The 22,121-nt window shown below is 49.0% G+C and overlaps 1 protein-coding gene across 3 annotated transcripts in view; it reads left to right on the top strand.

The window, feature by feature from the left end:
* The first annotated feature begins 491 nt into the window (after positions 1 to 491).
* LOXL2 (lysyl oxidase like 2) overlaps positions 492 to 22,121 on the top strand; it is an 87,555-nt gene continuing 65,925 nt past the window's right edge. For 2 of the 3 annotated variants that reach the window (XM_046656650.1, XM_046656651.1), the window contains exon 1: positions 492 to 710. The gene's annotated coding sequence lies outside the window, so the exon portion shown is untranslated. The remainder of the gene's footprint in view (positions 711 to 22,121) is intronic. The other variant, XM_046656652.1, reaches the window with a different exon arrangement.

A 22,121-nucleotide genomic window follows, 5' to 3' on the forward strand; every position in this document is an offset into this window, starting at 1 on the left:
AGCGAAGAGAGAGTCTCGCTGATCGGTTGATGTGGTCTATTGGAAGAAAGGGGGCTGTTTGTTTCACCTTCAGAATCTGCTTTCCCCTCAGAGGAGAAAGCCCGGCGAGACGGATGAAAGTTTCTGAACTCTTCATTCATCAGTTTTTATTGAGCGTCTACTGTGTGCTGGGCCGTGCTGCGCTCCCCGGATACAGACATGGATTAGGGAAGGACGCCCTAGCGCTGGTGGATAAGGACATCGAAGGGTTAAATTCCGGGCGCTGTGCGGGGGCGTGGAGGGCAGAGGACTCTCCCAGAGGAAAGGCCCCCTCCCTGGCTTCTCAGGCTCCGGAAACCTAGGCGTGAAGAGCCTGGGAAGGGCTCCCCGCTGGCGCGCGGCCTCCCCCGCAGACCCCCCTCGGCCCCGGGAGTGGCGGCTCTCGAATTACAACAAAAGGGGCTGGAGGCCAGGCGGCTGCGGTGGCCGCCTTCGGGGAAGGAGGTGGGTCCGGGGAGGGGTTTGCCGTCCGACTCCCTTTAAAAGTACCGGGAAAAGAGTAAAGGAGCGACTCCGGCCCGCGGCTTCCTAACTTGGAGCTCGCTTTCTCCAGCAGCCGGAGAAGTCCTCTCCCCCGCTCTGCTGCGGACGGGGCTCAACGCCGACGGGCGCAGAGGGGCCGCCGCGGAAAGCCCGAGCCCAGCCACGCCAGGGCGGACTCCTGCGGCCAAGTAAGAGAGCTGCCCGCGCCTCCCCTCCCCACTGCGGTGCGCGGGAATGCGGGAGCGTCCGGGTGGGGTCTCCAGGCTCCACTCCCCGCGAGGCCCCCTCTCAGCCGTGCTTGGGGGTCCCGGGATCTGAGCAGCGGGCGCACAGGGCGAAGGCTTCTTGCTCTGAGAGATGCGAGGACGTGCCGGCTAACGGGTCACCTCCCCTCTCGGGCAGACCCACCCAGCCCCACCTCGCCTGAGCCGGGCGAGGCGATGCAGCCGGCGCGTCCCGGGGAGGAGGGCGCTCGGTTCCTTGCTTGCCAGGGGTGCCTGCGACCAGGCAGGACGGAGCAAGTCTAGGCTTGGTGCGCGCTAGGTGCCTAGGAGGGTGCAACGTGGGGCCCAGAGACACTGGGGGCTGTTCTCGAGTCTGGAGTTCTGGTTTTTGAGGATGTGGAACGCTAGAGGAACAGCGGCGCCCTGGGGTGTCCCCGGAGCTGTGGCTTTGGGGATGTGGAGCGCACGGAGCTGGGACGGAGTGGGGGAACCCTGGGCCTGCTCCTGGGCGCTTTAGCGCCCACTGCCTGGAATTGGGCTTTTTCCCCAGCCTGCCGGAAGGCTCGTCAGAGCGCAGGAGCGCCCTGAGTCCTGCAGGAGAGGCGCGGTCCGCACGCCAGGTATTCACTCCCAAGTCGTCCCGGCTCGTCCGGCGACCAGGGAACCTCTCCCGCCATTATCCCAGAAGGGCCTGGAGTGGGGAAGAACCAGCACAAGCGAACCCACGGATCGTGCTTGTGGGGTCGCCCCGGGGTAGAGCTAATCCTCGTCTCGTGCCGATACTCCCGCGGTCCTCGGTGCCTGCAGCTTTTACGCAGGCGCTTTCGCCTGTGCGCTCCGCCCCCACTCCCCAGGTCCCCCAAATCTAGGAGCTCACTGATGTAGCTGCCTGCTGGAGGTTTCGCTGTAAATCATCGCCGGCATAGAAACGAGGGGAAGAAACAAGCGAGACTCCTCTCTCTCATCACCCCCTCCCCAGCCCCGCCCCGGCAAAGACCACCAAAACCAGCGGGGGTGGGGTGAGGGGACGCGGCGGAAGGCGGCAGGGGGAGGGGCCTGAACTGCTCCTTCTCGCTGGGAAAGCTCAAGTCTTGATGAGAGGAGAGAGATGCTTGAAAGTCAGAAACTTGCCCCAAATTAATTTCATCCTCTAGAATTTTGGACTGTGGGGATCTTAAAATCAGTCCAGTCGTTTCTTTTGGCAGAAGAGGAAAAATGGTGAAACTCAAGGCCACTGAGTTAGTCAGTGTGGGAACTCCGACCCACATGCTGTCTGTCCTGGGACCCAAAAACCCATTTGTCACCCTTGGTGGGATTATTTAGTTATTTGTAGTGTCTTGTGTACTTAATGGTCAGGGATGGGGCTTAGGACGAAGACAAAGTGTTCATTTCCGTGTTCAGTTCCCAGATGTGACTGACTCATTGGACCCTGCCTTAGCTGAACTATTCATTTCCCAACCCCCTTTGTCCTCTTCCTCTTCCTGGTCCCTAGTATCTGTCCCTCGAATGACCATCAAACCCACGGCAAAGTGCCTGTGCCCCATGGACCGTGGTGGCTCCTAGGGCCCAAGGGGGTCGAGTCTAGTGGTTTTGTGTGTATGTGTGTGTGTGCACGCACGTGCCCAAGCATCTGTTTGTCTCTCCGTGACTTTGTTATAAAGTGACTTGGTCTAAGGTCACGTAGCCATTAAATGACAAAGCTGAATATGAAAGCTAGGTCTGAAGACAAAGCATGACCTGACAGCACAGGGTGGCTGACTTGATGCGGAGCAGACGAGAGAGTCTGGGGAGCTGCTTCCTACTGTCTCTGGTCCCACTCGGCCCCTTGTCTGGCCTCTCCTGGCCTTGTCTTCTGACAGCAGGATGACCAGTGTGGAAAGGGCTCGTGAAGGAAACACATTTTCTATGCTCTGGAGATGACCATCAGTGGAACTTTCTAATGTCCTCCCAAATTTTGCATTGTTTACTTAAACATTAGTTTTTATTCTGAAAAGTTTTAAATATGCCGAAGAGTAGACAGAAGCTGTCCATACGCTTCTTACTCTGCTTCCACAGTTATCGATGTTTTGCCACACTTGCTTCGTCTGTCCCTTTTCTCTTTCTTTGTTGAAGTATTTTAAAGAAAATCTCAGACATCAAATCATTTCATCCCTGCATATTTCAGCGTGATCTCAAAATATTAAATAACCACTCTGCCATTATTATACCTAAGAAAATTAACAATCATTCTTTGGTATCATCTAATACCTGGTCCATATTAAAAAATTTTCCCCAAAATGTCTTTTTATAGTTGATCTGAGTTCTGTTGATTTTTATAATTTATGTTCACATTGTATGTTATTCTTTTCAAACCACTTTTCTGTTCACTATGTTATCTGACTCTTACAACATCCCACTAAAGAGTGAGGTGGGCATCACTGGTTTCATTTTGCAGTTGAGGACCTGGCGGGCAGATAAGTTGTCCGGACGGCACAGCTGGGACAGCGGGGCCAGGCCTGACCCAGCCTCCTGGCTCTGGCAGCAGTGGTGTTTCCCAGTGCTCCTCATGGAACATCAGCTGTTCTCTGAAGCGTTCATCTTGCCTCTAGCTCCAGCCTGGGCTTATCACTTCCTGTACACCTGCTATCAGGACTGCCTGTGTAAATGTTTCCTCGTTGGCCATTTGGTGCTGGAGATAAATCAGCGGCAAAGTCAGGAAGCCTGGGGTCATTTCCCAGCTCATTGTAAAATCGTATAACGACTTACCTCTCAAGGACTCAGTGGTCCCTCTCCAAACCTTGAAGCATTGTCCCTCCCCATTCTCTGGCTCCTGGGTCTGAAAGTAGGATGAGTGACATGACTGTGGCGGGGATTCCTGGAAGAGACAAAGGCCCCAGAAAGAAATCTCATTGAGAACATTGACCAGCTCCCGAGTATTTTGGCAGCTGGCATCCTAAGTCGGAGGTTCCTATCCTGTGACAGAGAAGAGGCCTCCCTCTGAAGTCCTTCATTTATGGACAGCTATGTCTATTCTGTCTTTGTCTGGTGGGCAGTAGAAGACCAGACCTTTTTACTTTTAGCGTTTTCATTACTTGTGTTTTTCTGCTTTGAAATAGGGCGATAAATCATTTTTACGTCTTATTAATGAGACTCATGAGTCAGAATTCTCTTTCCTTGGCTGGCTGTGTGAGAAAATGGAATCTCTTATTTCTTGACTCCTAGATTTTCTGCTCTTAAGTTCATTGCCCTGAAATAGACAGAACAAACAGACCTTCCATAAAACAGCTGGTTAGGGACAGAGACACTGATTGCTCCAATCCTGTTGTCCAACTGCAGGAACTCAAAAGGGTCAAAGCATTAAACTGAGGCCACACTGTCTTCTGGCAATCACAAGTTCTCTTTCCCCTTAGCTAGGAGGCCAGCTCCGTGGGGGTGGAATTTCTAGGTGATTCCACGTCAGCAGCTGCAGTTGCTTCCTTCCTTTTACAGTTTTGGGATTGTAAGAGGTATGGTTCCTCACTCCCAGGGCTGCCTGGGTTCTGAAGAACAGCCTGTAATTACCATTGTCCATTTCCCTCGGGAGAAAGACCTTGTGGTCAGTCTGCAGGGTGGTGTCCCACAGACCCTCCTGCACTCTGGACCCTGGGTGGGCCATGAGGCCTCAGATGAAGAGGCCAGAGGCTGCCCGGCTGCAGGCCACAGAATCAGCAGGACTAGCAATTGTCGGCCAGAAAAGGGAGAGCCCAGCAGACGTTGACAGAGACACAGCCACAGCAATGCTCTGCTCACCTTCTAAGTCTCCAGCCGTGTCTAGGTTGAGGCGAGTCTTCAGACCGTCTCCTCCTCGTCATTCCAGCTGTCCTCTGCTGTTGAGCGTGGTGCATGCCTGGCAGGGAACACAGCTCGGCCAGGTGTGCTGGCTGGTCTTCCCCGCCACCTGTGCCAGTGAAGTCTTTAGATGCCAAGACCACCCTTTCAGAATAGCCACTGCTTCAAGGGTGATAAAGCATGATGGTGACAGTTTAGATAAGATTTGCATCCAGACTTTTAAGAAATCTTTTGCACTTCCCTTGGCAGAAACAATCTACCTGGGCGAGTTGTGTGTGGCAAATACGGGTGTAGAGCGAGAAGGACTCAGCCCATCCTGAGGATGTGGGTGGGATCACGGTCAATAAGTTCTTCTTGCCCAGGGCTTCTTGATCACTTCACTTGAGATGCCTTTAAATTATATTATAAAGTTATATGCAAATGGTGGTTTCTTTTTGGTTTTTTCATTGTCGGAATCTCTGACAAACAGACACAGGTTGGCCCCATGGATGTCCCTGGCAACGTCTCCCACGTGTCCTCCTTGATGAGTCGCCAACATAATGTTAAGAGTGTCTTCTGGGAGAATCATGCCGCCTGCCTATACAGCATACACTTTCTGAGAAGATAACATGTCCATCACTTGTGAACAGCTTCGTTTGCTCAGACAGCTGCTTTCTACTGTCCTTCCTGAACTTGGATCCATGAACTCCCCCCACCCCCACCCTTGTCCTTGAGTGCCATTGATGTCCTGGGATGAACAGAGCACAGCTGCCCAAAGTACCTGCATGACTCAAAGATTTAGTAAGAAAGAGATTTTTCTAAATATTTCTAGAACTCTTCTAAAGCACAAATATAAACAGAGAGAGGACCAGAAGGGGAGGGAAGGAGGAAGGAAGGAAAGGGAGGCAGGAAGGCAGGCCACGGCCACAGAATTTTTCACTCAGGCTGAAATCTCATGCCCCAGCAGAAGCTGACAAAAGAGCGGGAGTTCTCCAGGTGGACGCAAACCTCCTTGGGCCAGGAGAGCCTGGAAGAATGACACTTAGTGACGTTGTGCTCATACAGCTGCGGCTGCAAGCCCCAAACATGTCGCACTAGCTTCCTGAGATGTTTTAGGGAAAGAAGGTGCTTAAATCGCACAACTCATCCTTACAGATTATAAACTGTGTTTTTAAACATCTCTTTCAAACCACGTCGCAGTAGAGAAAATACACATCCAATCTCCAGACCTGAAGCAGCCGCACGCAGGCAGGGAAATTGTCTGAAATCTCCTGCTGTACCTTTAAATCGATGCACTCTGGTCATGTTCTATTCCTGATCTAGGTGGGAGCCACAAGGGTATGTTCATTTCGTAAAACGTCATCTAGAACAGGTATGCACACACCCATGTTCACAGCAGCATTATTCACAGTAACCAAAAGGTGGAAGCAACCCAGGTGTCCACTGACGGATGAAGAGATAAGCCAAATGTGGTCTATACATACAATGGAATATTATTAGGCCTTAAAAAGGAAGGAAATTCTGACGCGTGCTACAACATGGACAAAACTTGAAGACAATACATTAAGTGAAATAAGCAAGTCACAAACAGACAAATACTGTATGAGTCCACTTCTATCAGGCACCTAGAGTAGTCAAATTCATAGAGACAGAAAGTAGAATAAAGTTTCCTGGGGCAGGGTGATGGGAGAATGGAGAGTTAACGTTTAATGGGCACAGAGTTTCATTTTTTGGAAGATGAAAAAGTTCTGGAGATGGGTGGTGGTGATGGTTACACAACAGTGTGCCACTGAACTTTACACTTAAAAATGGTTAAAATAGGGGCCAGCTCAGTGGCATAGTGGTTGAGTTTGGTGCACTCTGCTTTGGCAGCCTGGGTTCACAGGTTTGGATCCCAGGCGCAGACCTACACCACTTGTCAGACATGCTGTGGTGGCAACCAACATATAAAGCTGAGAAAGACTGGCACAGATATTAGCACAAGGCTAATCTTCCTCAAGCAAAAAAAAAAGAGGAAGATTGGCAACAGATGTCAGCTAAGGGCTAATCTTCCTCAAAAAAAAAAAAAAAGTTCAAAATGGAGAGTTTTATGTTATGTATGTTTTACCACAATAAAAACAAAAACAAGTTCTAAACAGCTACTAATCGACTTTCTGTCTCCATATTGCCAGTTTTGGATATTTGATATAAATGGAATCATATAATATATGGTCTTTTTGGTTTGGCTTCTTTCACTTCACATAATGTTTTCAGGTTCCATCCATGTTGTGGCATGTGACCATACTTCATTCCTTTTTATGGCTCAATAATGTTCCATTGTATGGATGCACCACATTTTGTTTATCCATTCATTATTTGTGGACATTTGGGTTGTTTCCACCTTTTGGCTATTACGAACAGTGTTGCTATGAATATTCCTGTACAAGTTTTTAATTGCACACCTGTTTTCAATTCTCCTGGGTGTATAAGTAGGAATGGGATTGCTAGGTGATATGGTAATTCTATGTCTAACTTTTTGAAGAACTGCCAAACTATTTTCCGCAATAGCTGTACCATTTTACATTCCATCCAGCAATGCATGAGGGTTCCAATTTTTCCCCGTGTTCACCAACACCTACTTTTTCCCACTGTTAAAACAATATTATAGACATCCTGGTGAATATGAAGTGGTATCTTGTGGTTTTGATTTGCGTTTCCCTAATGATTAGTGATGCTGGGCATCTGTCCATGTGCTTGTTGACCGTTTGTATGTCCTCTTTGGGGAAATGTCTATTCAGGTCCTGTGCCCATTTTTAAATTGGATGGCTTGTCTTTTTGTTATTGAATTGTAAGAAGTTTTATATATTCTGGATACTAGCCCCATATCAGATATATCATTTACAAAGATTGTCTCCTGTTCTGTGGGTTGTCTTTTCATTTTCTTGATAGTGTCTTTTTTTTTCTCAGTTCACATCACATTTACTCAATATTTATCCTGTGCTCGGCACAGGAGATCCAGAAATGTGTGTGTCTCCAAGGGGTTTACAGTCTCAGGAGGGAGACAAACATGCAAGCAATATAATAAATACAGCCTTTTTCCTACCCCAACTACTGCTGCCTGGTTCATGGAGCATCTTGATAGTGTCTTTTGATGTACAGAAGTTTTTAATTTTGATGAAGTCCAATATACCTATTTTTCGTTTTGTTGTCTGTGCTTTTGGTATCATACCTAAGAAACCATTGCCAAATCCAAACTCATGGAGATTTACCTCTAGGTTTTCTTCTAAGAGTTTTATAGTTTTGTTTTTTTATATTTAGTTCTCTGATCCATTTTGAATTTCAATTAATTTTTGTAAATGGTGCGAGGTAAGGGTCCAACTTCTTCCTTTTACATGTGTCTATCCAATTACTCCAGCATCATTTTTTGAAAAGACAATTCTTTCCCAATTGATTGGTCTTGTTACCCTTGTCCAAATGAATTGGTCATAGATGTATGAGTTTATTACTGGACTCTCAATTCTATGCCATTGATCTATATGTCTGTTCTTGTGCCAGTACCATGCTGTCTTGATTACCCTTGCTTTGTAGTACCTTTTGAAATTCGGAGGTTTGAATCCTCCCACTTTGTTCTCCTTTCTCAGAATTGTCTTGGCTATTCTGTGTCCCTTACAATTCGGTATGAATATTAGAATCAGCTTGTTAATTTCCATGAGAAAGTCAGTCGGGATTCTCCTGGGATTGTGATGAATCTGTAGGTCGCTTTGTATTCTCATCTTAACGATATTAAGGCTTCCAACCCAAGGACATGGGATGTTTTCCCATTTGTTCAGATCTTCTTTAATTTCTTTCAACAATGTTTTATAGTTTTCTGAGTATAAATTTTGCATATCTTTTGTTAAATTTATTCTTAAGTATTTTTTGATGCTATTATAAGAGGAATTATTTTCTTAATTTCACTTTTGGATTATTCTTTGAAAGTGTATAGAAACAGTTAATTTTTGTATATTGATCTTGTATCCTGTAACCTGCTGAGCTTTTTTTTATCAATTCTAATGGTCTTTTAGTAGATTCCTTAGGATTTTTTATTTACACATGTGGATAGATTCTTAAACAAAGAGTAGGTGCTCAGGAGGTGGATATATGGTGTCCTAGAAGAGGGAACAGCAAGTCCAAGGCAGGGTAGTGTGGAAACAGAATGACATGCACTCAGGTCAGTATGGCTGGAGCTCGGGGTTGCAGGCTGAAGCCAGTGTGTGTCCTGCTAAAGAGTGTGGAGGCATCCTGTATCCCCCAGTGGGAGCCATACCATGCTTGGAGATACAGTAAGAATATTAGAATCATTCTTAAAAGGAGGCCCAGAAAAGACTTATGATCAGCACCCAAGATATTGATCTGCTCCAAAGGTAGCTGAGAAGGTCTGCCCCCTCAGTAAGAGCAAGAACCTGTAGGTCTCTGTATATGCCAGTACTCTGTGGATGCTGTGATCTTGAGGAATGATCACCAGCGACAGTACCAGGTGGCATTGTGCAGCCGAGCCCGGCCAGCTTTGGTGATGTGGCAGCTGGTGCCCGCTGCTGTCACTCACTGGGCGTCTGGAGGGAGCCAGTGCTTCTATGGACAGCAGAATCCCAGATAACAGGCTCTTAGCAAACGTCACAGCAGCATTCCTACCCTCCTCCCCCATGTAGCCAGACATTTCCAGACAAGCCAAAGATCAGGCTGTGGCGCCCATGCCAGCGGCTCCTTCTTTCCCTGGGCCCTCTGAGTCTAGCTCTCGTCTGAGGAGCTCAGGCCTGAAGAACTGACTGCTGGCCCAGGCTGCATTGCTTGGAGGAGAGCTTGGTCTGGAAGCTTCTGGAGACACAAGAAGTGTACAAAGCTAAGGGTGAGTCCTGCTATGACCAGCCCTACCTGAGGCACACAGAAAGCTAAACAGAGAGGGCTTGAGAACTTAGGAACTGAGCTCAGAAGGTGCCTCCTTGGCTGCTTTTGAGAGGCCGTCTCTTAGAAAAACTGGCTTTTACCTTCTCTCCAGCATAGGACTCCCTGCCCCGCCCCTCCCTACCCCCCTGCTCTTCTTACCCCCACTATCCCAGCCCCTCCCTCCCTCAGTGTCTGTGCCTGGACCAGCCCTCGGCACGCCCCCTCCAGGAGTCTGTACGAAGTGGGCCCCATCTCTAACCACACCTCTTCCTGGAAACACTGAGCGGGTCTGCAGTGACTCGAGTGCGTACCGAGTGTGCTCACCCATCTGGCCCTGCTTCTCTTCTCCTCCCCTGCCTGCCTTTTATGGACTTTAACATCTCCTTCAAAGTGGCATGGAAATTCAGACCAGTTTGGCTACTGACTGTAGCCCTGGGAAACAGCGTGTCTGAGAGTGTGGAGGGGGTCGGAGGATGGTTAAAGTCTGTTACCGGAGTGGGGTGTGAAGAGCAGTCAGTGTGTGAAGGGACACTCCTCTTGGAACTTTTCCAGGTTGTTGCTGTTTTTATAATTATAATAGTTACCACTCATTGAGCATCACTGTGAGCGGTCACCATACTGGGCACTCGATACTTCTTCTGTAACCCACTAAGACCCTAAGACCCTTTTCCATTCGCAGAAGCCAGATTGAACCCGGGACCATTCTCTGATACCAGCACCATGTTCTTTCAATTGTGATGTGTTCTCCTGTAGTCAAACCCTCTCTCCATTTTTTTTTAGGGGTTGGGGTTGGGGCTGGCTACTTTGAACCCAGTGGGCATCCTTGCCTCACTCTGTCTCCTCTGCCACCGTGGCAGCGTTGCCTGCCAGCTACTGCACTGATTGTGGGTTTTTCCTGCCCCTCCTTTATGGGCTACTTGCTCTAGAGATAAGATGTGTCTCTTACAAACATTATTTATTTGGCTTTTTCTTTCTGATCCAATCCAAGCGTCTCCAGCAGGCACCTTTTAAAGTGTATGAAGTTGTGCCTTCAGCCTCCCCAGGAAACACATTGGTCAAAGTGAGATTCCACCCAGAGCCAGGGGTGGACTGTGGGGAACCCTGGTCCATCACAACAAATCATGCCTGACAAAAGCCTCTTTCTGGGGGTGGAAAAAAATTCCGTGCTGTATGCCTACCTTCTCACCGTTTCCCTGTGCCCGAACATTCCCACTCTGTGGCCAGAAATAGATGGGACTGAGCCGGAATCTTTGGCCAGGGGCCAAGTGGACCAGCCTTGGCCAAGCCTGGTGTCGAAGTCTGCATTCTTGTCTGAGGTGGCTCAGAAGGCCCCCTCGTCCCCCATCCGCTTCCCTCTTTCTCTGAGCACACTCCATTCACCCAAGATAGCCTTCCTCCACAAAGGAATGTGTTCCACGTGTGGCCAGAAGCAGCACCCAGACCACAGCTGGGGTGGGCTCTCTGCGGTGCACTCTGGCCGTGAATGAGGCCCATTCATCACTCTGGCTGGTTCAGCAGGAGTCCCTGGCAGCAGGGGAGGGTCTGATGGAGGAGATGGCCCCCACTCCAACCCCTGACCCCAAATCTGAATGCTGACATCTGGCAGAGACGTTAGGCAGAGTGTTTCTGTCTGGAAGGAAGAATTCAGCTGAGCTCCATGCTGCGCTGTTCAATGACACTAAGCAAGTGCCCTTTGCATTGTGGGCCACTGCTCCTGGCTGGGGAGTGAGTGGCATGGTTGTTTATGTGATGCTTCCCGTTTGGGGCAGGAGGCCCATTACGGGAGCTCCAGAGCACAAGATGTGGAGCAAGTGCTGGGAGGAATGAATCATTTCCCCACCTACCGTGCCTCAGAAGCTGTGAGGCTAGTCACGCAGAGCTGGAGCCCGAGGGAGGCTGCTTTAGGAGGCTCCTATGCCCCAGAGGGCCAGGTTGGTGCGCTGGGGGAGTGGGAACAGTTACGCGGATCAGCTTGTGTAAGAGCTGTGCTTTTTGCTAAGTGCACTCTGCAGGAATAGTGCATAATTTTCAGTGTGTCCCCCGACTCTGTGTGTGCCTTTGCTGTTGACTAGGCATCAGTCCGTCGTATTGGGCATTTTTTGCCTGGGTGCCACAGAGTGAGGTGTCAGTTGTAAGAGGCCACGTTTGTCCTACTTTTGAAGAACACATGGGGGACATCAATAACCACTTGGCTTTCAGGAATGTTCTTAGGCCGGCAAGTTCTACAGCACAGAATGCCTTTTCCGGGTAGACGAGAAGTGATCCAGACAGGCCTGCTCTGGGGAGAAGAAGAACATTTGAGCAGCCCCAAGGAGATCTTGGGACTCAGAGATCTTGGAGTAGGCCTTTCATCTTTCTTCCCAGGCAGAAGGATTTGGCTCTCAAAGTACGAGCCTCAGAAAAGGATGCTGGAAGTCCCAGTTTTACATTTTCTCCTTTCCCTTTTGGAGGTCTTTTGGGTCAAAATTAAGTAAAGGGTTTTCAGGTATTTATCCATTATCAGTACAATGCCACTCCTGGAATCATAGAAATCGCTGTTTCTATAATGTACTGGAAAGTTCCTGAGGCGACGTGTGCGCCAGAGCTAAAGATATCCTCCAGAGCTAAAGATGCTCTTCAGACAGTCGAAGTAGCACTGTTCATGATCAACGGAGAAACTTGAGCAAGGTGTGGGTTTAGAACCTCTGCCTCCCCCTCTGACCACACCCTGCGCCCCCGGTCCCAGCAAGCCCAGCAAGCAGCGGTTGAGGTAAGCCTGCTTAAACGTCTTATTTGCAGATACTGCCTCTCCTGAAGCACACCCTCCCGTGAAGTCAGCATTAGCGCCTACCCAGTTTATACTGCACATGTGAAGACACCTTTTTATGTAGGTAATTAAGCTTTTCTCCAATACTGTGTATTCTTTGGAGCAAATGTATGTTTCTGGTTTTCAAGTAAGTTGTTGCAAGAGCTGAGTCCACGAGGAATTCCCTAAGCTCAGCTGGGGAGTTCCCAGTTCCCAAAGAACGCTGGGGGAAATCTGAAGATCAAAATTAAATACAACCAATTGCATTATGTAGCTTAGGATCAACCACCATTGTCGCTGGCCTAGGAACAGCCTGACTTAAATCTAGCGGGTAGTGCCTGTTTGAACACAAATATTTTACCTGATATTTTTGGACCACCTACTACGGATCAGGAGCTTAAGAAACATGATCTTTGATTTTATAACAGTCCTGAAAGGTAAAGTATATGTTTCTTGTTTTCCCTTAAAAAAGCTGCTTTTAAGCACGTATCATTTTCCATTTTATAGAAGAAATACTGAGACTTAGAAGATCTGAGTGTGCCTGAGTTCACAGGGCTAAGAAGTGGTAAAAACGGGATTTGAATTCCATTCTATGTCACTCTAAACCACAGGTTCATGCTGCTTACTGGCAATAGAGAAGGGGCAGCACATCGAGCCTGTTCTCCATGGAGGAAAAACGTGCAGGCTGTCTGAGTGGGTCCCTGCATGCAGGGGCTGCTCAAGGCCCTTGGGGAAGGTGACCTGATTCTGGCTGATGTTTGTCAGGAATGCCTGGAACCCTGAGTCCCAGTGATGTGAAAGAATTCTTTACCCGTCTCCCCCAGACACCCCTTAGCGGCACAGTGTCCTTGTCGGCAGGCAAGGCTTGCACTAGTATCAACTGTGTCAACGCTGTATCCTCAAATGGATTGAGTTGAATGTAAGAATGTCCTCAACTGCTTAGCCAAGAGCCCAGTGAAAAAATACTGGGAGAGATAATTTACCACTTTCCGATAAGCCAAAGTCACAGCCAACATTTTTCTGGCACGTACTGGCTCTTATTTCTGTTAGTCAAATACCGCTGTCCTTGCGCATCTTGGCTTGAACCTTCTGATGATGACCCACCCCTGAGCTAAACTGTGTGAATAATTAACCATCTGCTGCAATAATTCCTTCATTCGGAGGAGGTTTTAAGAGAATACTCTCCAAGGTGGGCCTTCCTTTGTGGAATTTTCCTCTGCATGCCTGGAGAGGGTTGGTGAAACCTGAGCTTGGTTTGGTATGTGTGAACGAGCTGCAGCAATGTTCTCCTCACTCAGTTGGCTTGTGTTCAGGATAGAGGATGCCCCTGGAATTTCCCTGATGGGTGATGATGCAACCTCCCTGGCATAGACTCTTCTTGGGCTGTCGATGACCTTAGAGGTCTTCAAAGGTGAATGCTGAGAATAGATCTTCCTGTTATCTAAAAACTCTCCCAACCGTGGTATCAGATAGATGTCTCCACCAGGCTTTTTGATTTCTTTAGTGGAATAAAAATCTCTGACCAAGGACTAAGAGCAGGTGTGAGGAGGATAAATGTGTCTTCATCAATGTAAATGTCATCAAGTGTCCAGAAGAGTAGGAGGAGAATTTACCATATTTGTTCATGATGAGGCACCAAAAAATGCCAGACACATAGCACGCTTCTGTTTGGTTTTCTTTCTCTTGTTTTATTCCAATTAAAATTCAAGCCTTTTTTTTTTTTGGCTTTTGTTTTTAATCATTTGGATCCTACTACATTTCTTAGCGAAGCTCAAATCCTTTAACCCAAAGCAGTCTTCTCAAGCCGACTGGTCGCTGGGCAATGCGGCTGCACCGGAGTGCACACGTCTCAGTGCCGGGGATAAGAGGGGCTGGTGAAGAAGGGGTCAGCTCTGGCGTCTGGCCGCCTGGGTGCCAGCATGATCGCTTTCTAGCTCTGTGACCATAGGAGAATCACGAAGCCTTTCCATCCCTCGGGTTTTCCTCAGGGAAACAGGCGGGCTGATAGAACCTCTCTCACAGGGCTGCCCAGAGCTGTGCCATCCAGTGTGGCAGCCACCACCACATGGGGCCAGGGGGCACCTGAAATGTACTAGTCCCAACTGACATGGGCCGTGGGTGTAAAGTATGCACCAGATTTCAAAGACTAGAATGAGTAAAGAATGCAAAGTACCTCATACGTAATTCTTACATTGATTACATATTGGAATTATAATCTTTGGGACATATTGGTTTAAATAAAATATATCATTAACATTAATTTCTCCTGTTTCATTTTACTTTTTTAATGTGAGTACCAGAAAAATTTAAATTACGTATATGGCTCACATTATGCTTGAATTGTGAAGAGCCAGTTTAGACCAGATTAAAGGAGTTCACATCTGTGAAGCACTTTTCACACAGTAATTGACACAGAATAGTAATCAATAAATATAGGGTTTTTTAAAATATAACTTTCTCTTTAACAGAATCCCACCTTCAAGGCCAGCCCAGGTGGTGTCCAGGTTGCTGTTTAAAGTAGAAGTCATCTTTTAGAACAAGGTGGAGGGTGGGGTAAATGAATTCATAAATCAGTCAGAGAATAAGAAAGTCCAGACGTCCATAGGTGGGGGCAAATACTGTGGAGCTGCTCACCACAGTCCTTGCACGACGAAATTACCAGACCCCCAAAGTAAAGCACTCTGACCTCTCAACACCTCCTAATATACTGTGATGCTGAAGATGGAGCCTCCTGGGCTGCTCCACAAGGGCTCCTCCTGCCTCCCTGAGGCTGGCATCCATTTGGAAACGGCCTCAGAGAGGCGATGAGATGCGCTTGGCTGCCTGGCACCCCGGGAACAGGAGAGGATGCCCGCCGCCCGTGGGCCCCGAGCACAGCTACAGGTGTGTGGAGGCAGGCCGCGGGTGGAAGCAGCCGAGGAGGCTTCTCAGAGGAAGTGGGACTTCAGGAGTCCCGGCTCCTGGTGAGTCTGCTCCGTGGGCCCTTCAGACGCAAGCGCAGGTGCCCGCACCCCCTCTGAGAGTCCGCAGCGCTCACTGCCTCAGGCCCTGAGGGCCAGGGTGCCAGGGTCCAGCACGTGATTAGGGGCCATTTAGGGGAGATTGCATGGATCCCAGGGGGGCTTCATTTCCCGTAAATTGCCCCAACGTCTGCCTGTGCCCTTTACTACCCGGAGTGGGTTGCAGACCTAAGCAGACACCCCGTCAGCTGATTTGAGGGACCTGGGCAAGGTCCACCTCCTCACAAGGAACCCTATGCCCTTATTTCCAACATTGCACAATATGCAAACTCAACTCTTAGAGTTCATGTCTAGGCATTCTTCATTAAAACATAAAAGTGCCCTGTCCTTAGAAAGGCAACTGATTTATTCCTTAATGTGTTAAATTCCTTAATACGATAAATTCATAAGGAATGCATTTATCAACTTGCTGTCCAATGGAAGTCAGAAGAAAAAGGTAGTTTTGATAAGGTGTGAAGATTTGAATAGGAATTGATAAGTATTCATTCAATAACTATTTGCCAAGTACAAGGCACAGGGCCCCACAGTCAGGGCATCTGAGTTGGCAGGAAGGAAATCAAAGAATGAATGTGAATGAGGCTATGCTGTGTGCTAGGGATTTCCACATGTTATCTCATTTAACCATGACAACTCTCTCACACACACACACACACACACACACACGCACACACACGTAACGAGGGTTATTTCCATAATCAGGAGAGGAAATCCAGCCTCTAAAAGTAAATTGCCCCCAAATCTGTAGAGCTTGGTAGTGGTGAAAACAGGATTTCGACCCTTGTGTTCTGACTCCAAGAGGCCCAACATCACCTGTCCTGGGAACCAACGGTGCCAATAGTTACCAGGAGGAAGGCTTGCCAAGAGGCCAGAGGCCCCCGCCGTCCACTCACTTTAATAGCCCTTGACCTATAGAGTGGAGTTTGTTTTTCAAACCACAATGGAGAGGCCTGTGAAGTATCAGATGACCGTCAGAGCAGATGAGCCGGATGTGGGTGGAGCAGCCATGGAGCAGAGCAAACACACTCACGGAGGTCTGGGGTGGGCTCGGCAGCCGAGTATCCACTGGCAGTCCTGCAGTGAGAGTGCCGGGGAGGAAGCTTTCCTGAGATCCAGCTCTAGACCCAGGGCTCAAAGAGGGAGGGGTCCGCCCCTACAAAGACGGACCACAGCAAAGCAGGGAACCCAGTTCGACTCCTAACAATAGTCTTCTCACCTAGGACTTTGAGGACTCCAGTGGAGTCATAAAATCTTAGAACCAGAAAGGTTCTTAAGATTGTTCCTCCAGTGCCTAGGATGGCAAATGCCCAGCAGACATGCTGCCACTCTGCCACCCAGACCACAGCAGTCATCACAAATCCAGGCCAGCGCTCTTTCCCCTCGGGTCTCAATGCCACTCAGCACCCCAGATAGCCATCACCGGCTAGCTGACTCTGACGTGCGAGTCGCCATCTGCCCACCTCCCCCGTCCTAGCCCACTCTCCTCATGACACAATGAGGAACTGGAGGCTGGGAGTGGCAGGGACTTGTTAAGATTACAGAACAGACGGGGAGCCTGAGCTCTTGTCATGGTCCTTGGTTGCATCTTGGGACCCAGAATGATACTTCCAGGTCCTCTGCAAGAGACCTCATCCAGGAACTTAGAGCATGGCTGAGAGACAAAATGAGGACAGACAGGGACAGACAGGCAGCCTGGTATACGAGATAGAATTGGAAGCCAGGATACCCAAGGTTAAGATGAGGCTCTGCAAGTACTAACCATCAACCCTGGGCCAGTCCGTTAAACTCTTATTCCGCATTTCTTTTATCTGTAAAGTGAAATGAGATGGACTTGCTGACTCTGAATTCCCCTCCTGCTCTGAAGGTCTGCCCATCCGTCCTTCTTTTCCAGCACCTTCCAAACACTGTGTTCCAAACCCCGTCTCTTTTCTTTCCCTGCACTGAATGCTTATTTCCACATCTGTTGCTTGCATCACGTCGTTGGCTCCAGGCCAGACTGCTCCACTTTTTTTTCCCTGATTCTCCTTCCCAGCCCTGCTCACAGCCGTCCTCCTCTCATAGCCTCTCCTGACCTTTGTGCTGAAGTGGGAGGAATCCTGCGCTGGAGAACCGGGAGATATAAATTATACTCCCTGCCCTTCCTCCCTTAGCCACGAGACCCTGGACGCGGCCCTCCACCTTCGCATGGCCCTGCATGGTCCTTTCTGGCTCTGACCTCTCTCATTGTACTCACAGGGACCCTTTGCATCCATACCTCCTAACACTCCCACAGCCTGGGCCCAACTGTTTGATACTTGAGTAACTTCTCTCCTTATAATTCTCCCATTCCAGATAGAGAGATTGGATCCACTCAGGAGACAAGGGGCAAATAATGAGGACAGAATTTACATTCTAGATAGGACCAACCCTGCAAGAATGTGAGCACCTCCCATTTCTGGTGTCTCTCCCACTGCAGCTGGCTCCACACTTGTTCCAGAATAGGTGCTCAGTTAAGGGTAATCATTAAGGATTTTTAAAATTGACTATTATAACTTTTTATTTACAGAGCACAATTTGTGATGATTCTATGAACTGATAGGAACAGAATATGGGATAGTTCACAGGAACTAGGGAGTCATACTGACTGTCCCTCCATTCTTGCAGGAAAAGAAAGGAGGGCATGTTTTTCTGTACCTTAACCCTTTATTTATCACCTTCTCTGGGAGGATAAATCCACAGAAGGAACTTTTATTGTAGAGGCTACCAAAATTCAGTCAACAACTCTGCAAATTGTTCAATGAAAAAATGGTACTTTCACCGGCTTCAATGATCCCTTCGGGAAGAAGCACGTTTGTGAAACAAGACATTACTTACAGAAACGTAGGAGGCACAGGGAGTCTTTCTCGTTTGAGGTTTGGTACCGTCGACCACCCTGCTCCTCTCTGAGTTTTCCCGACCGAACCTTGCACGAGCGCCTGAGGCAGATGAAAGCGACCCCTGGACGTGATAAAGCTGGGACCCGGGAGGGTGGCTGGGGCAAGATGGGGCTCCCACCTCCTGGGACATGGGGGGCTGCGGTCACCAAGTTTCTCTTCTGCATCAGCTGAATACATTTCATCATAGGTGGAATCCACGTGTCTGTTCTACAGAGAAAAAGGCTGACGAAGAGGGAATGACCTTCTAGGGGTGAGAGCCGCCCATTGTGCCAGCCTAACCGCAGTCCCAGCTGCTTGGGGTTCTCTTCCAGCTCCTTTGTGAGCTCTCTGCGGTTTACAGACAAATTTGTGACTCTCATCCCCCAAGCGGGGCCGAGGTCCTCCTGGTCCCCGCCGCCCCTCTCCCAGGAATGAGGCTGGATCTATGCTGAGCTGTCCGCACGCTGTTCTCATCCAGCGGGGTTTTAATGAGCGCCTAGCATGTGCTAGGCCCGGGGCCAGGCGAGTCCCGCTTCACCAGCAGCTCCCGCCCCGCGTGAGCCGTGTGAGAAGAGAGGGGACATCCGCTCTCACGGAGCCTGGGGCGGTCTCCGCCCCCTCCTGACCCGGCCCGGCCCGCGGGAGGCAGGGGCCTGGGCGCAGCTGCGGGGCTGGGGAGCCGAGGCCGCCGAGTGAGCGCGCGGTCCAGCTCGGGGACCGTGTCACCGGCCCGCGCGCCCCGCGCCCCCGGGCTCACGTGTGCCGCGCCCCGCGCCGCGTGCGCCCGCCGGAGCTCTTCCCCGACCCCGGGCCTGCGGGCCGCGAAGGGAACCTCCCCCCAACCGCCCGCGGGGCGCGGTCCTCAACCGGACCATCGCGGTGGCGGGCGGCCCAGGCTGTCCTCGAGAAAGGACCCAGGACGAGTTGCCGCGAACAGCGGGACCCAGTTCCCAGAGGCCGCCCCGCCCCAGCGGCTGGGGGCTCCGCCAGGGAGGGGCTGAGCCCGAGCGCGCGGGGGCGAGGGAGGCGCGGGCCTCAGCTCTGCACCCGCCCAGGCTCTGCTTTGGCCGTGGGCTTCCGCCGGACAGCTTACCCTCCCGAGGGTTGGATGGATGCCACTGAGAAAAATGAATTTTACAAAGCGATAGGGAAAGATGAACATCCAGTTGAACAGAGGATAAAAAACATGAAGACGTAATTTCCAAAAAAAAAAGAAATACGGGGGCCATTAAGTATGGGGGAAAAAGTTTAACCTTCTTAGTAGCAAAAGAAGTGCTAGTTAAAGCAAAATACTCTTTTCTGCTTATCGGATGGAGAAAGGTTTGATAACATGGTCATGGCTAGAATTTTTGAGATTGTGGGAAACCTACATATTCCTGGCTGACGTGTGAATTGATATAGCCTTTCTGGACTCTAGTATAGTTTTTCAGAAGTGTTGCCTTTTTTTTTTTTTTAAAGATTTTATTTTTTCCTTTTTCTCCCCAAAGCCCCCCGGTAGACAGTTGTGTATTCTTCGTTGTGGGTTCTTCTAGTTGTGGCATGTGGGACGCTGCCTCAGCGTGGTCTGATGAGCAGTGCCATGTCCGCGCCCAGGATTCGAACTAACGAAACACTGGGCCGCCTGCAGCCGAGCGCGCGAACCTAACCACTCGGCCACGGGGCCAGCCTCCAGAAGTGTTGCCTTTTAACCAGCCCTTTTCCCAGCAATTTTGCTTTTAGGAATTTATCCCAAGGTTGTGGAAAGTGTTACGTACAAGGATATTCATTTCAACAATGTTTATAGCACTATAGCAATATTCAATCTTACAGTGTGTCCATAGGCTTGGATACTGTGTAATAAAAAGCTAGTAAAAGAATAGTCAGTGAGGCATAGCGTTGGCAATAGACTGTTAAACGTGAAAAGCAGCTTACAAAGCAGTATGTAGAAAATGATTCCAATTTTTAAAAGGAAATATGCATGTACAGAAAAAAGGCTGTAAGCATTATACACCACAGTGCTGATAATGGTTATCTCTGACAGCAGTATTGCAAATGACGTTTTTCATTTTACTTGTTTGCATTCTCAAGATTTCCATTTTTTTTTTTGGTTGAGGAAGATCGGCCCTGAGCTAACATCCATGCCCGTCTTCCTTTATTTTATATGTTGGACACTGCCACAGCATGGCTTGATGAACGGTGCAGAGGTCGCAGCCTGGGATCCTAACCCATGAACCCTGGGCCACGGAAGCACAGCGCATGAAACAAACAACTATGCCACTGGGCTGGCCCTGCATTCTCCAGATTGTTATCACCAGCTTGTATAACTTTTGCAATAAGAAATGACAACAACAAAAAACCCATAAAAGCTATTTTTAAAAGAAGAGAGAAGCATCTGGGTCAAATATTTACAATTCCCCAGAGCAGAGAGTAGGAGAAGTCCCCACAAAAGAAGCAAAAAATCCAGGAGTATTTTTCTAGGAAAGATTTAGGAGTTGAACACTGGCCATTCCCACAGATTGTGGAATCCAAGAAGATGAGTGGAGCAGTTTATAGAAATGCAAATCCAGAGATTGAATTCTTTTAAAATATTGCAGGGCCACATATTTTTTTCATTTCTTTCTGAGACGTGCAGAGATGGTCTGGAGGCCTTTGTGGCTCCCTTGTGGGGGAGAGGCTGGCGGATGTGGTGGGCAAGTGCTGGCCTGGGGCGCAGCTGCTGAGGGGCAGCAGAGCATTTCTGCGAAGGACACAGTCCAGGTCAGCCTGCTGCCCTCGATCAGGTCCTGGCCTGCCACTTACCGTCACTGCAACCTTAGGCCACTTGCCCAACCTCTCTGTGCCTCATCAACCTCCTAAGGATAATAATGGTGTATACCTCATTAGGTGAATTAATATAGTTGACAGAGGATAATAATGGTGTTTACCTCATTAGGTGAATTAATACAGAAGGTTGAGAATAATGTTTTTAAAAGTACTTGGAATTTGTTTTAATGGTAAGACACACAGACACGGAAATGACTGTCATGAAGGAAGAAGTGTATACTCACAGATCCCTAGAAACAGGAGGCGTGGTGGGCCACGCAGGGCCACACGGGGAAGCACCAGGTGGGTCAGGGGGCAGAGGGAGAGGGGAAAGGTGGGCAAGAGCCTTTGTGTGGTTTCCCAGCAGGGAGGGAGTGAGGCAGGGCGAGCAGGGTAAGCAGGTTTAGGATTGGCTGGCTGAATAACTCTGGCTTGCTCTGTGGCATAGGGACTGTCTCTGTGACCCTGGGCTGATCAGGGCAGGGGGACAGTGGCCCAGAATGTGAGAGCCCATACAGGAGGTGATTGGGAGGGTGTGGCTCTGAACTGGCCGGTTTGCAGTCCTTTATCATCGCTAGGAATCAACTAGCCCTAGGAAAGATGTCAAAACAGCAGAAATACAGAAAATAAAAAGGCATGATGAATACACAGTGCCCGCATATAGGAGACACTTTATAATGTCAGCTTCATACCGGTTCTAGCTCTGTCATTCTGTGTGACCTTTGGCAAGTCATACACTTTCTGCCTTAAATTTCTGTAAGATGAGGATATAGAAGCAGTGTGGAAGTGGAAAACCTTCCTGAGTTCCAAGTCAGGCCACCCGGGCTCGGGTAGTTGACTCTATGAACATTCACTGATTTCCTGCCGGCACCCGGCAGGGTGACCATCAACACTGTGTCAGTGCCTATCAGCACCACGGAGAGAACACGTCTGCGGTGCCACGGGAGGCCCAGCGTGGAGAGGAGCTCGGTGAATGTCTGCTGAACAAGTAAATTGATTTGGAATGTGACCTGGGTGGAGATTAATAGTAATTGGATTACTAATAGTAATCTAATAGTAATTAGATTAATTGTAATAAATTTATTTCCTTTTACATCATTTCTAAATATTTGGGGATTTTCTAGTTATGGGTCTACAGCTTAATTCTATTGTAGTTGGGCAACACATTCTGTGTGAGTTCGTTGAATGTGGTGAGATTTACTTTATGACC

Source organism: Equus quagga, chromosome 3 (genome assembly GCF_021613505.1).
Source record: "Equus quagga isolate Etosha38 chromosome 3, UCLA_HA_Equagga_1.0, whole genome shotgun sequence".
NCBI classification, from domain to species: Eukaryota; Metazoa; Chordata; class Mammalia; order Perissodactyla; family Equidae; genus Equus; species Equus quagga.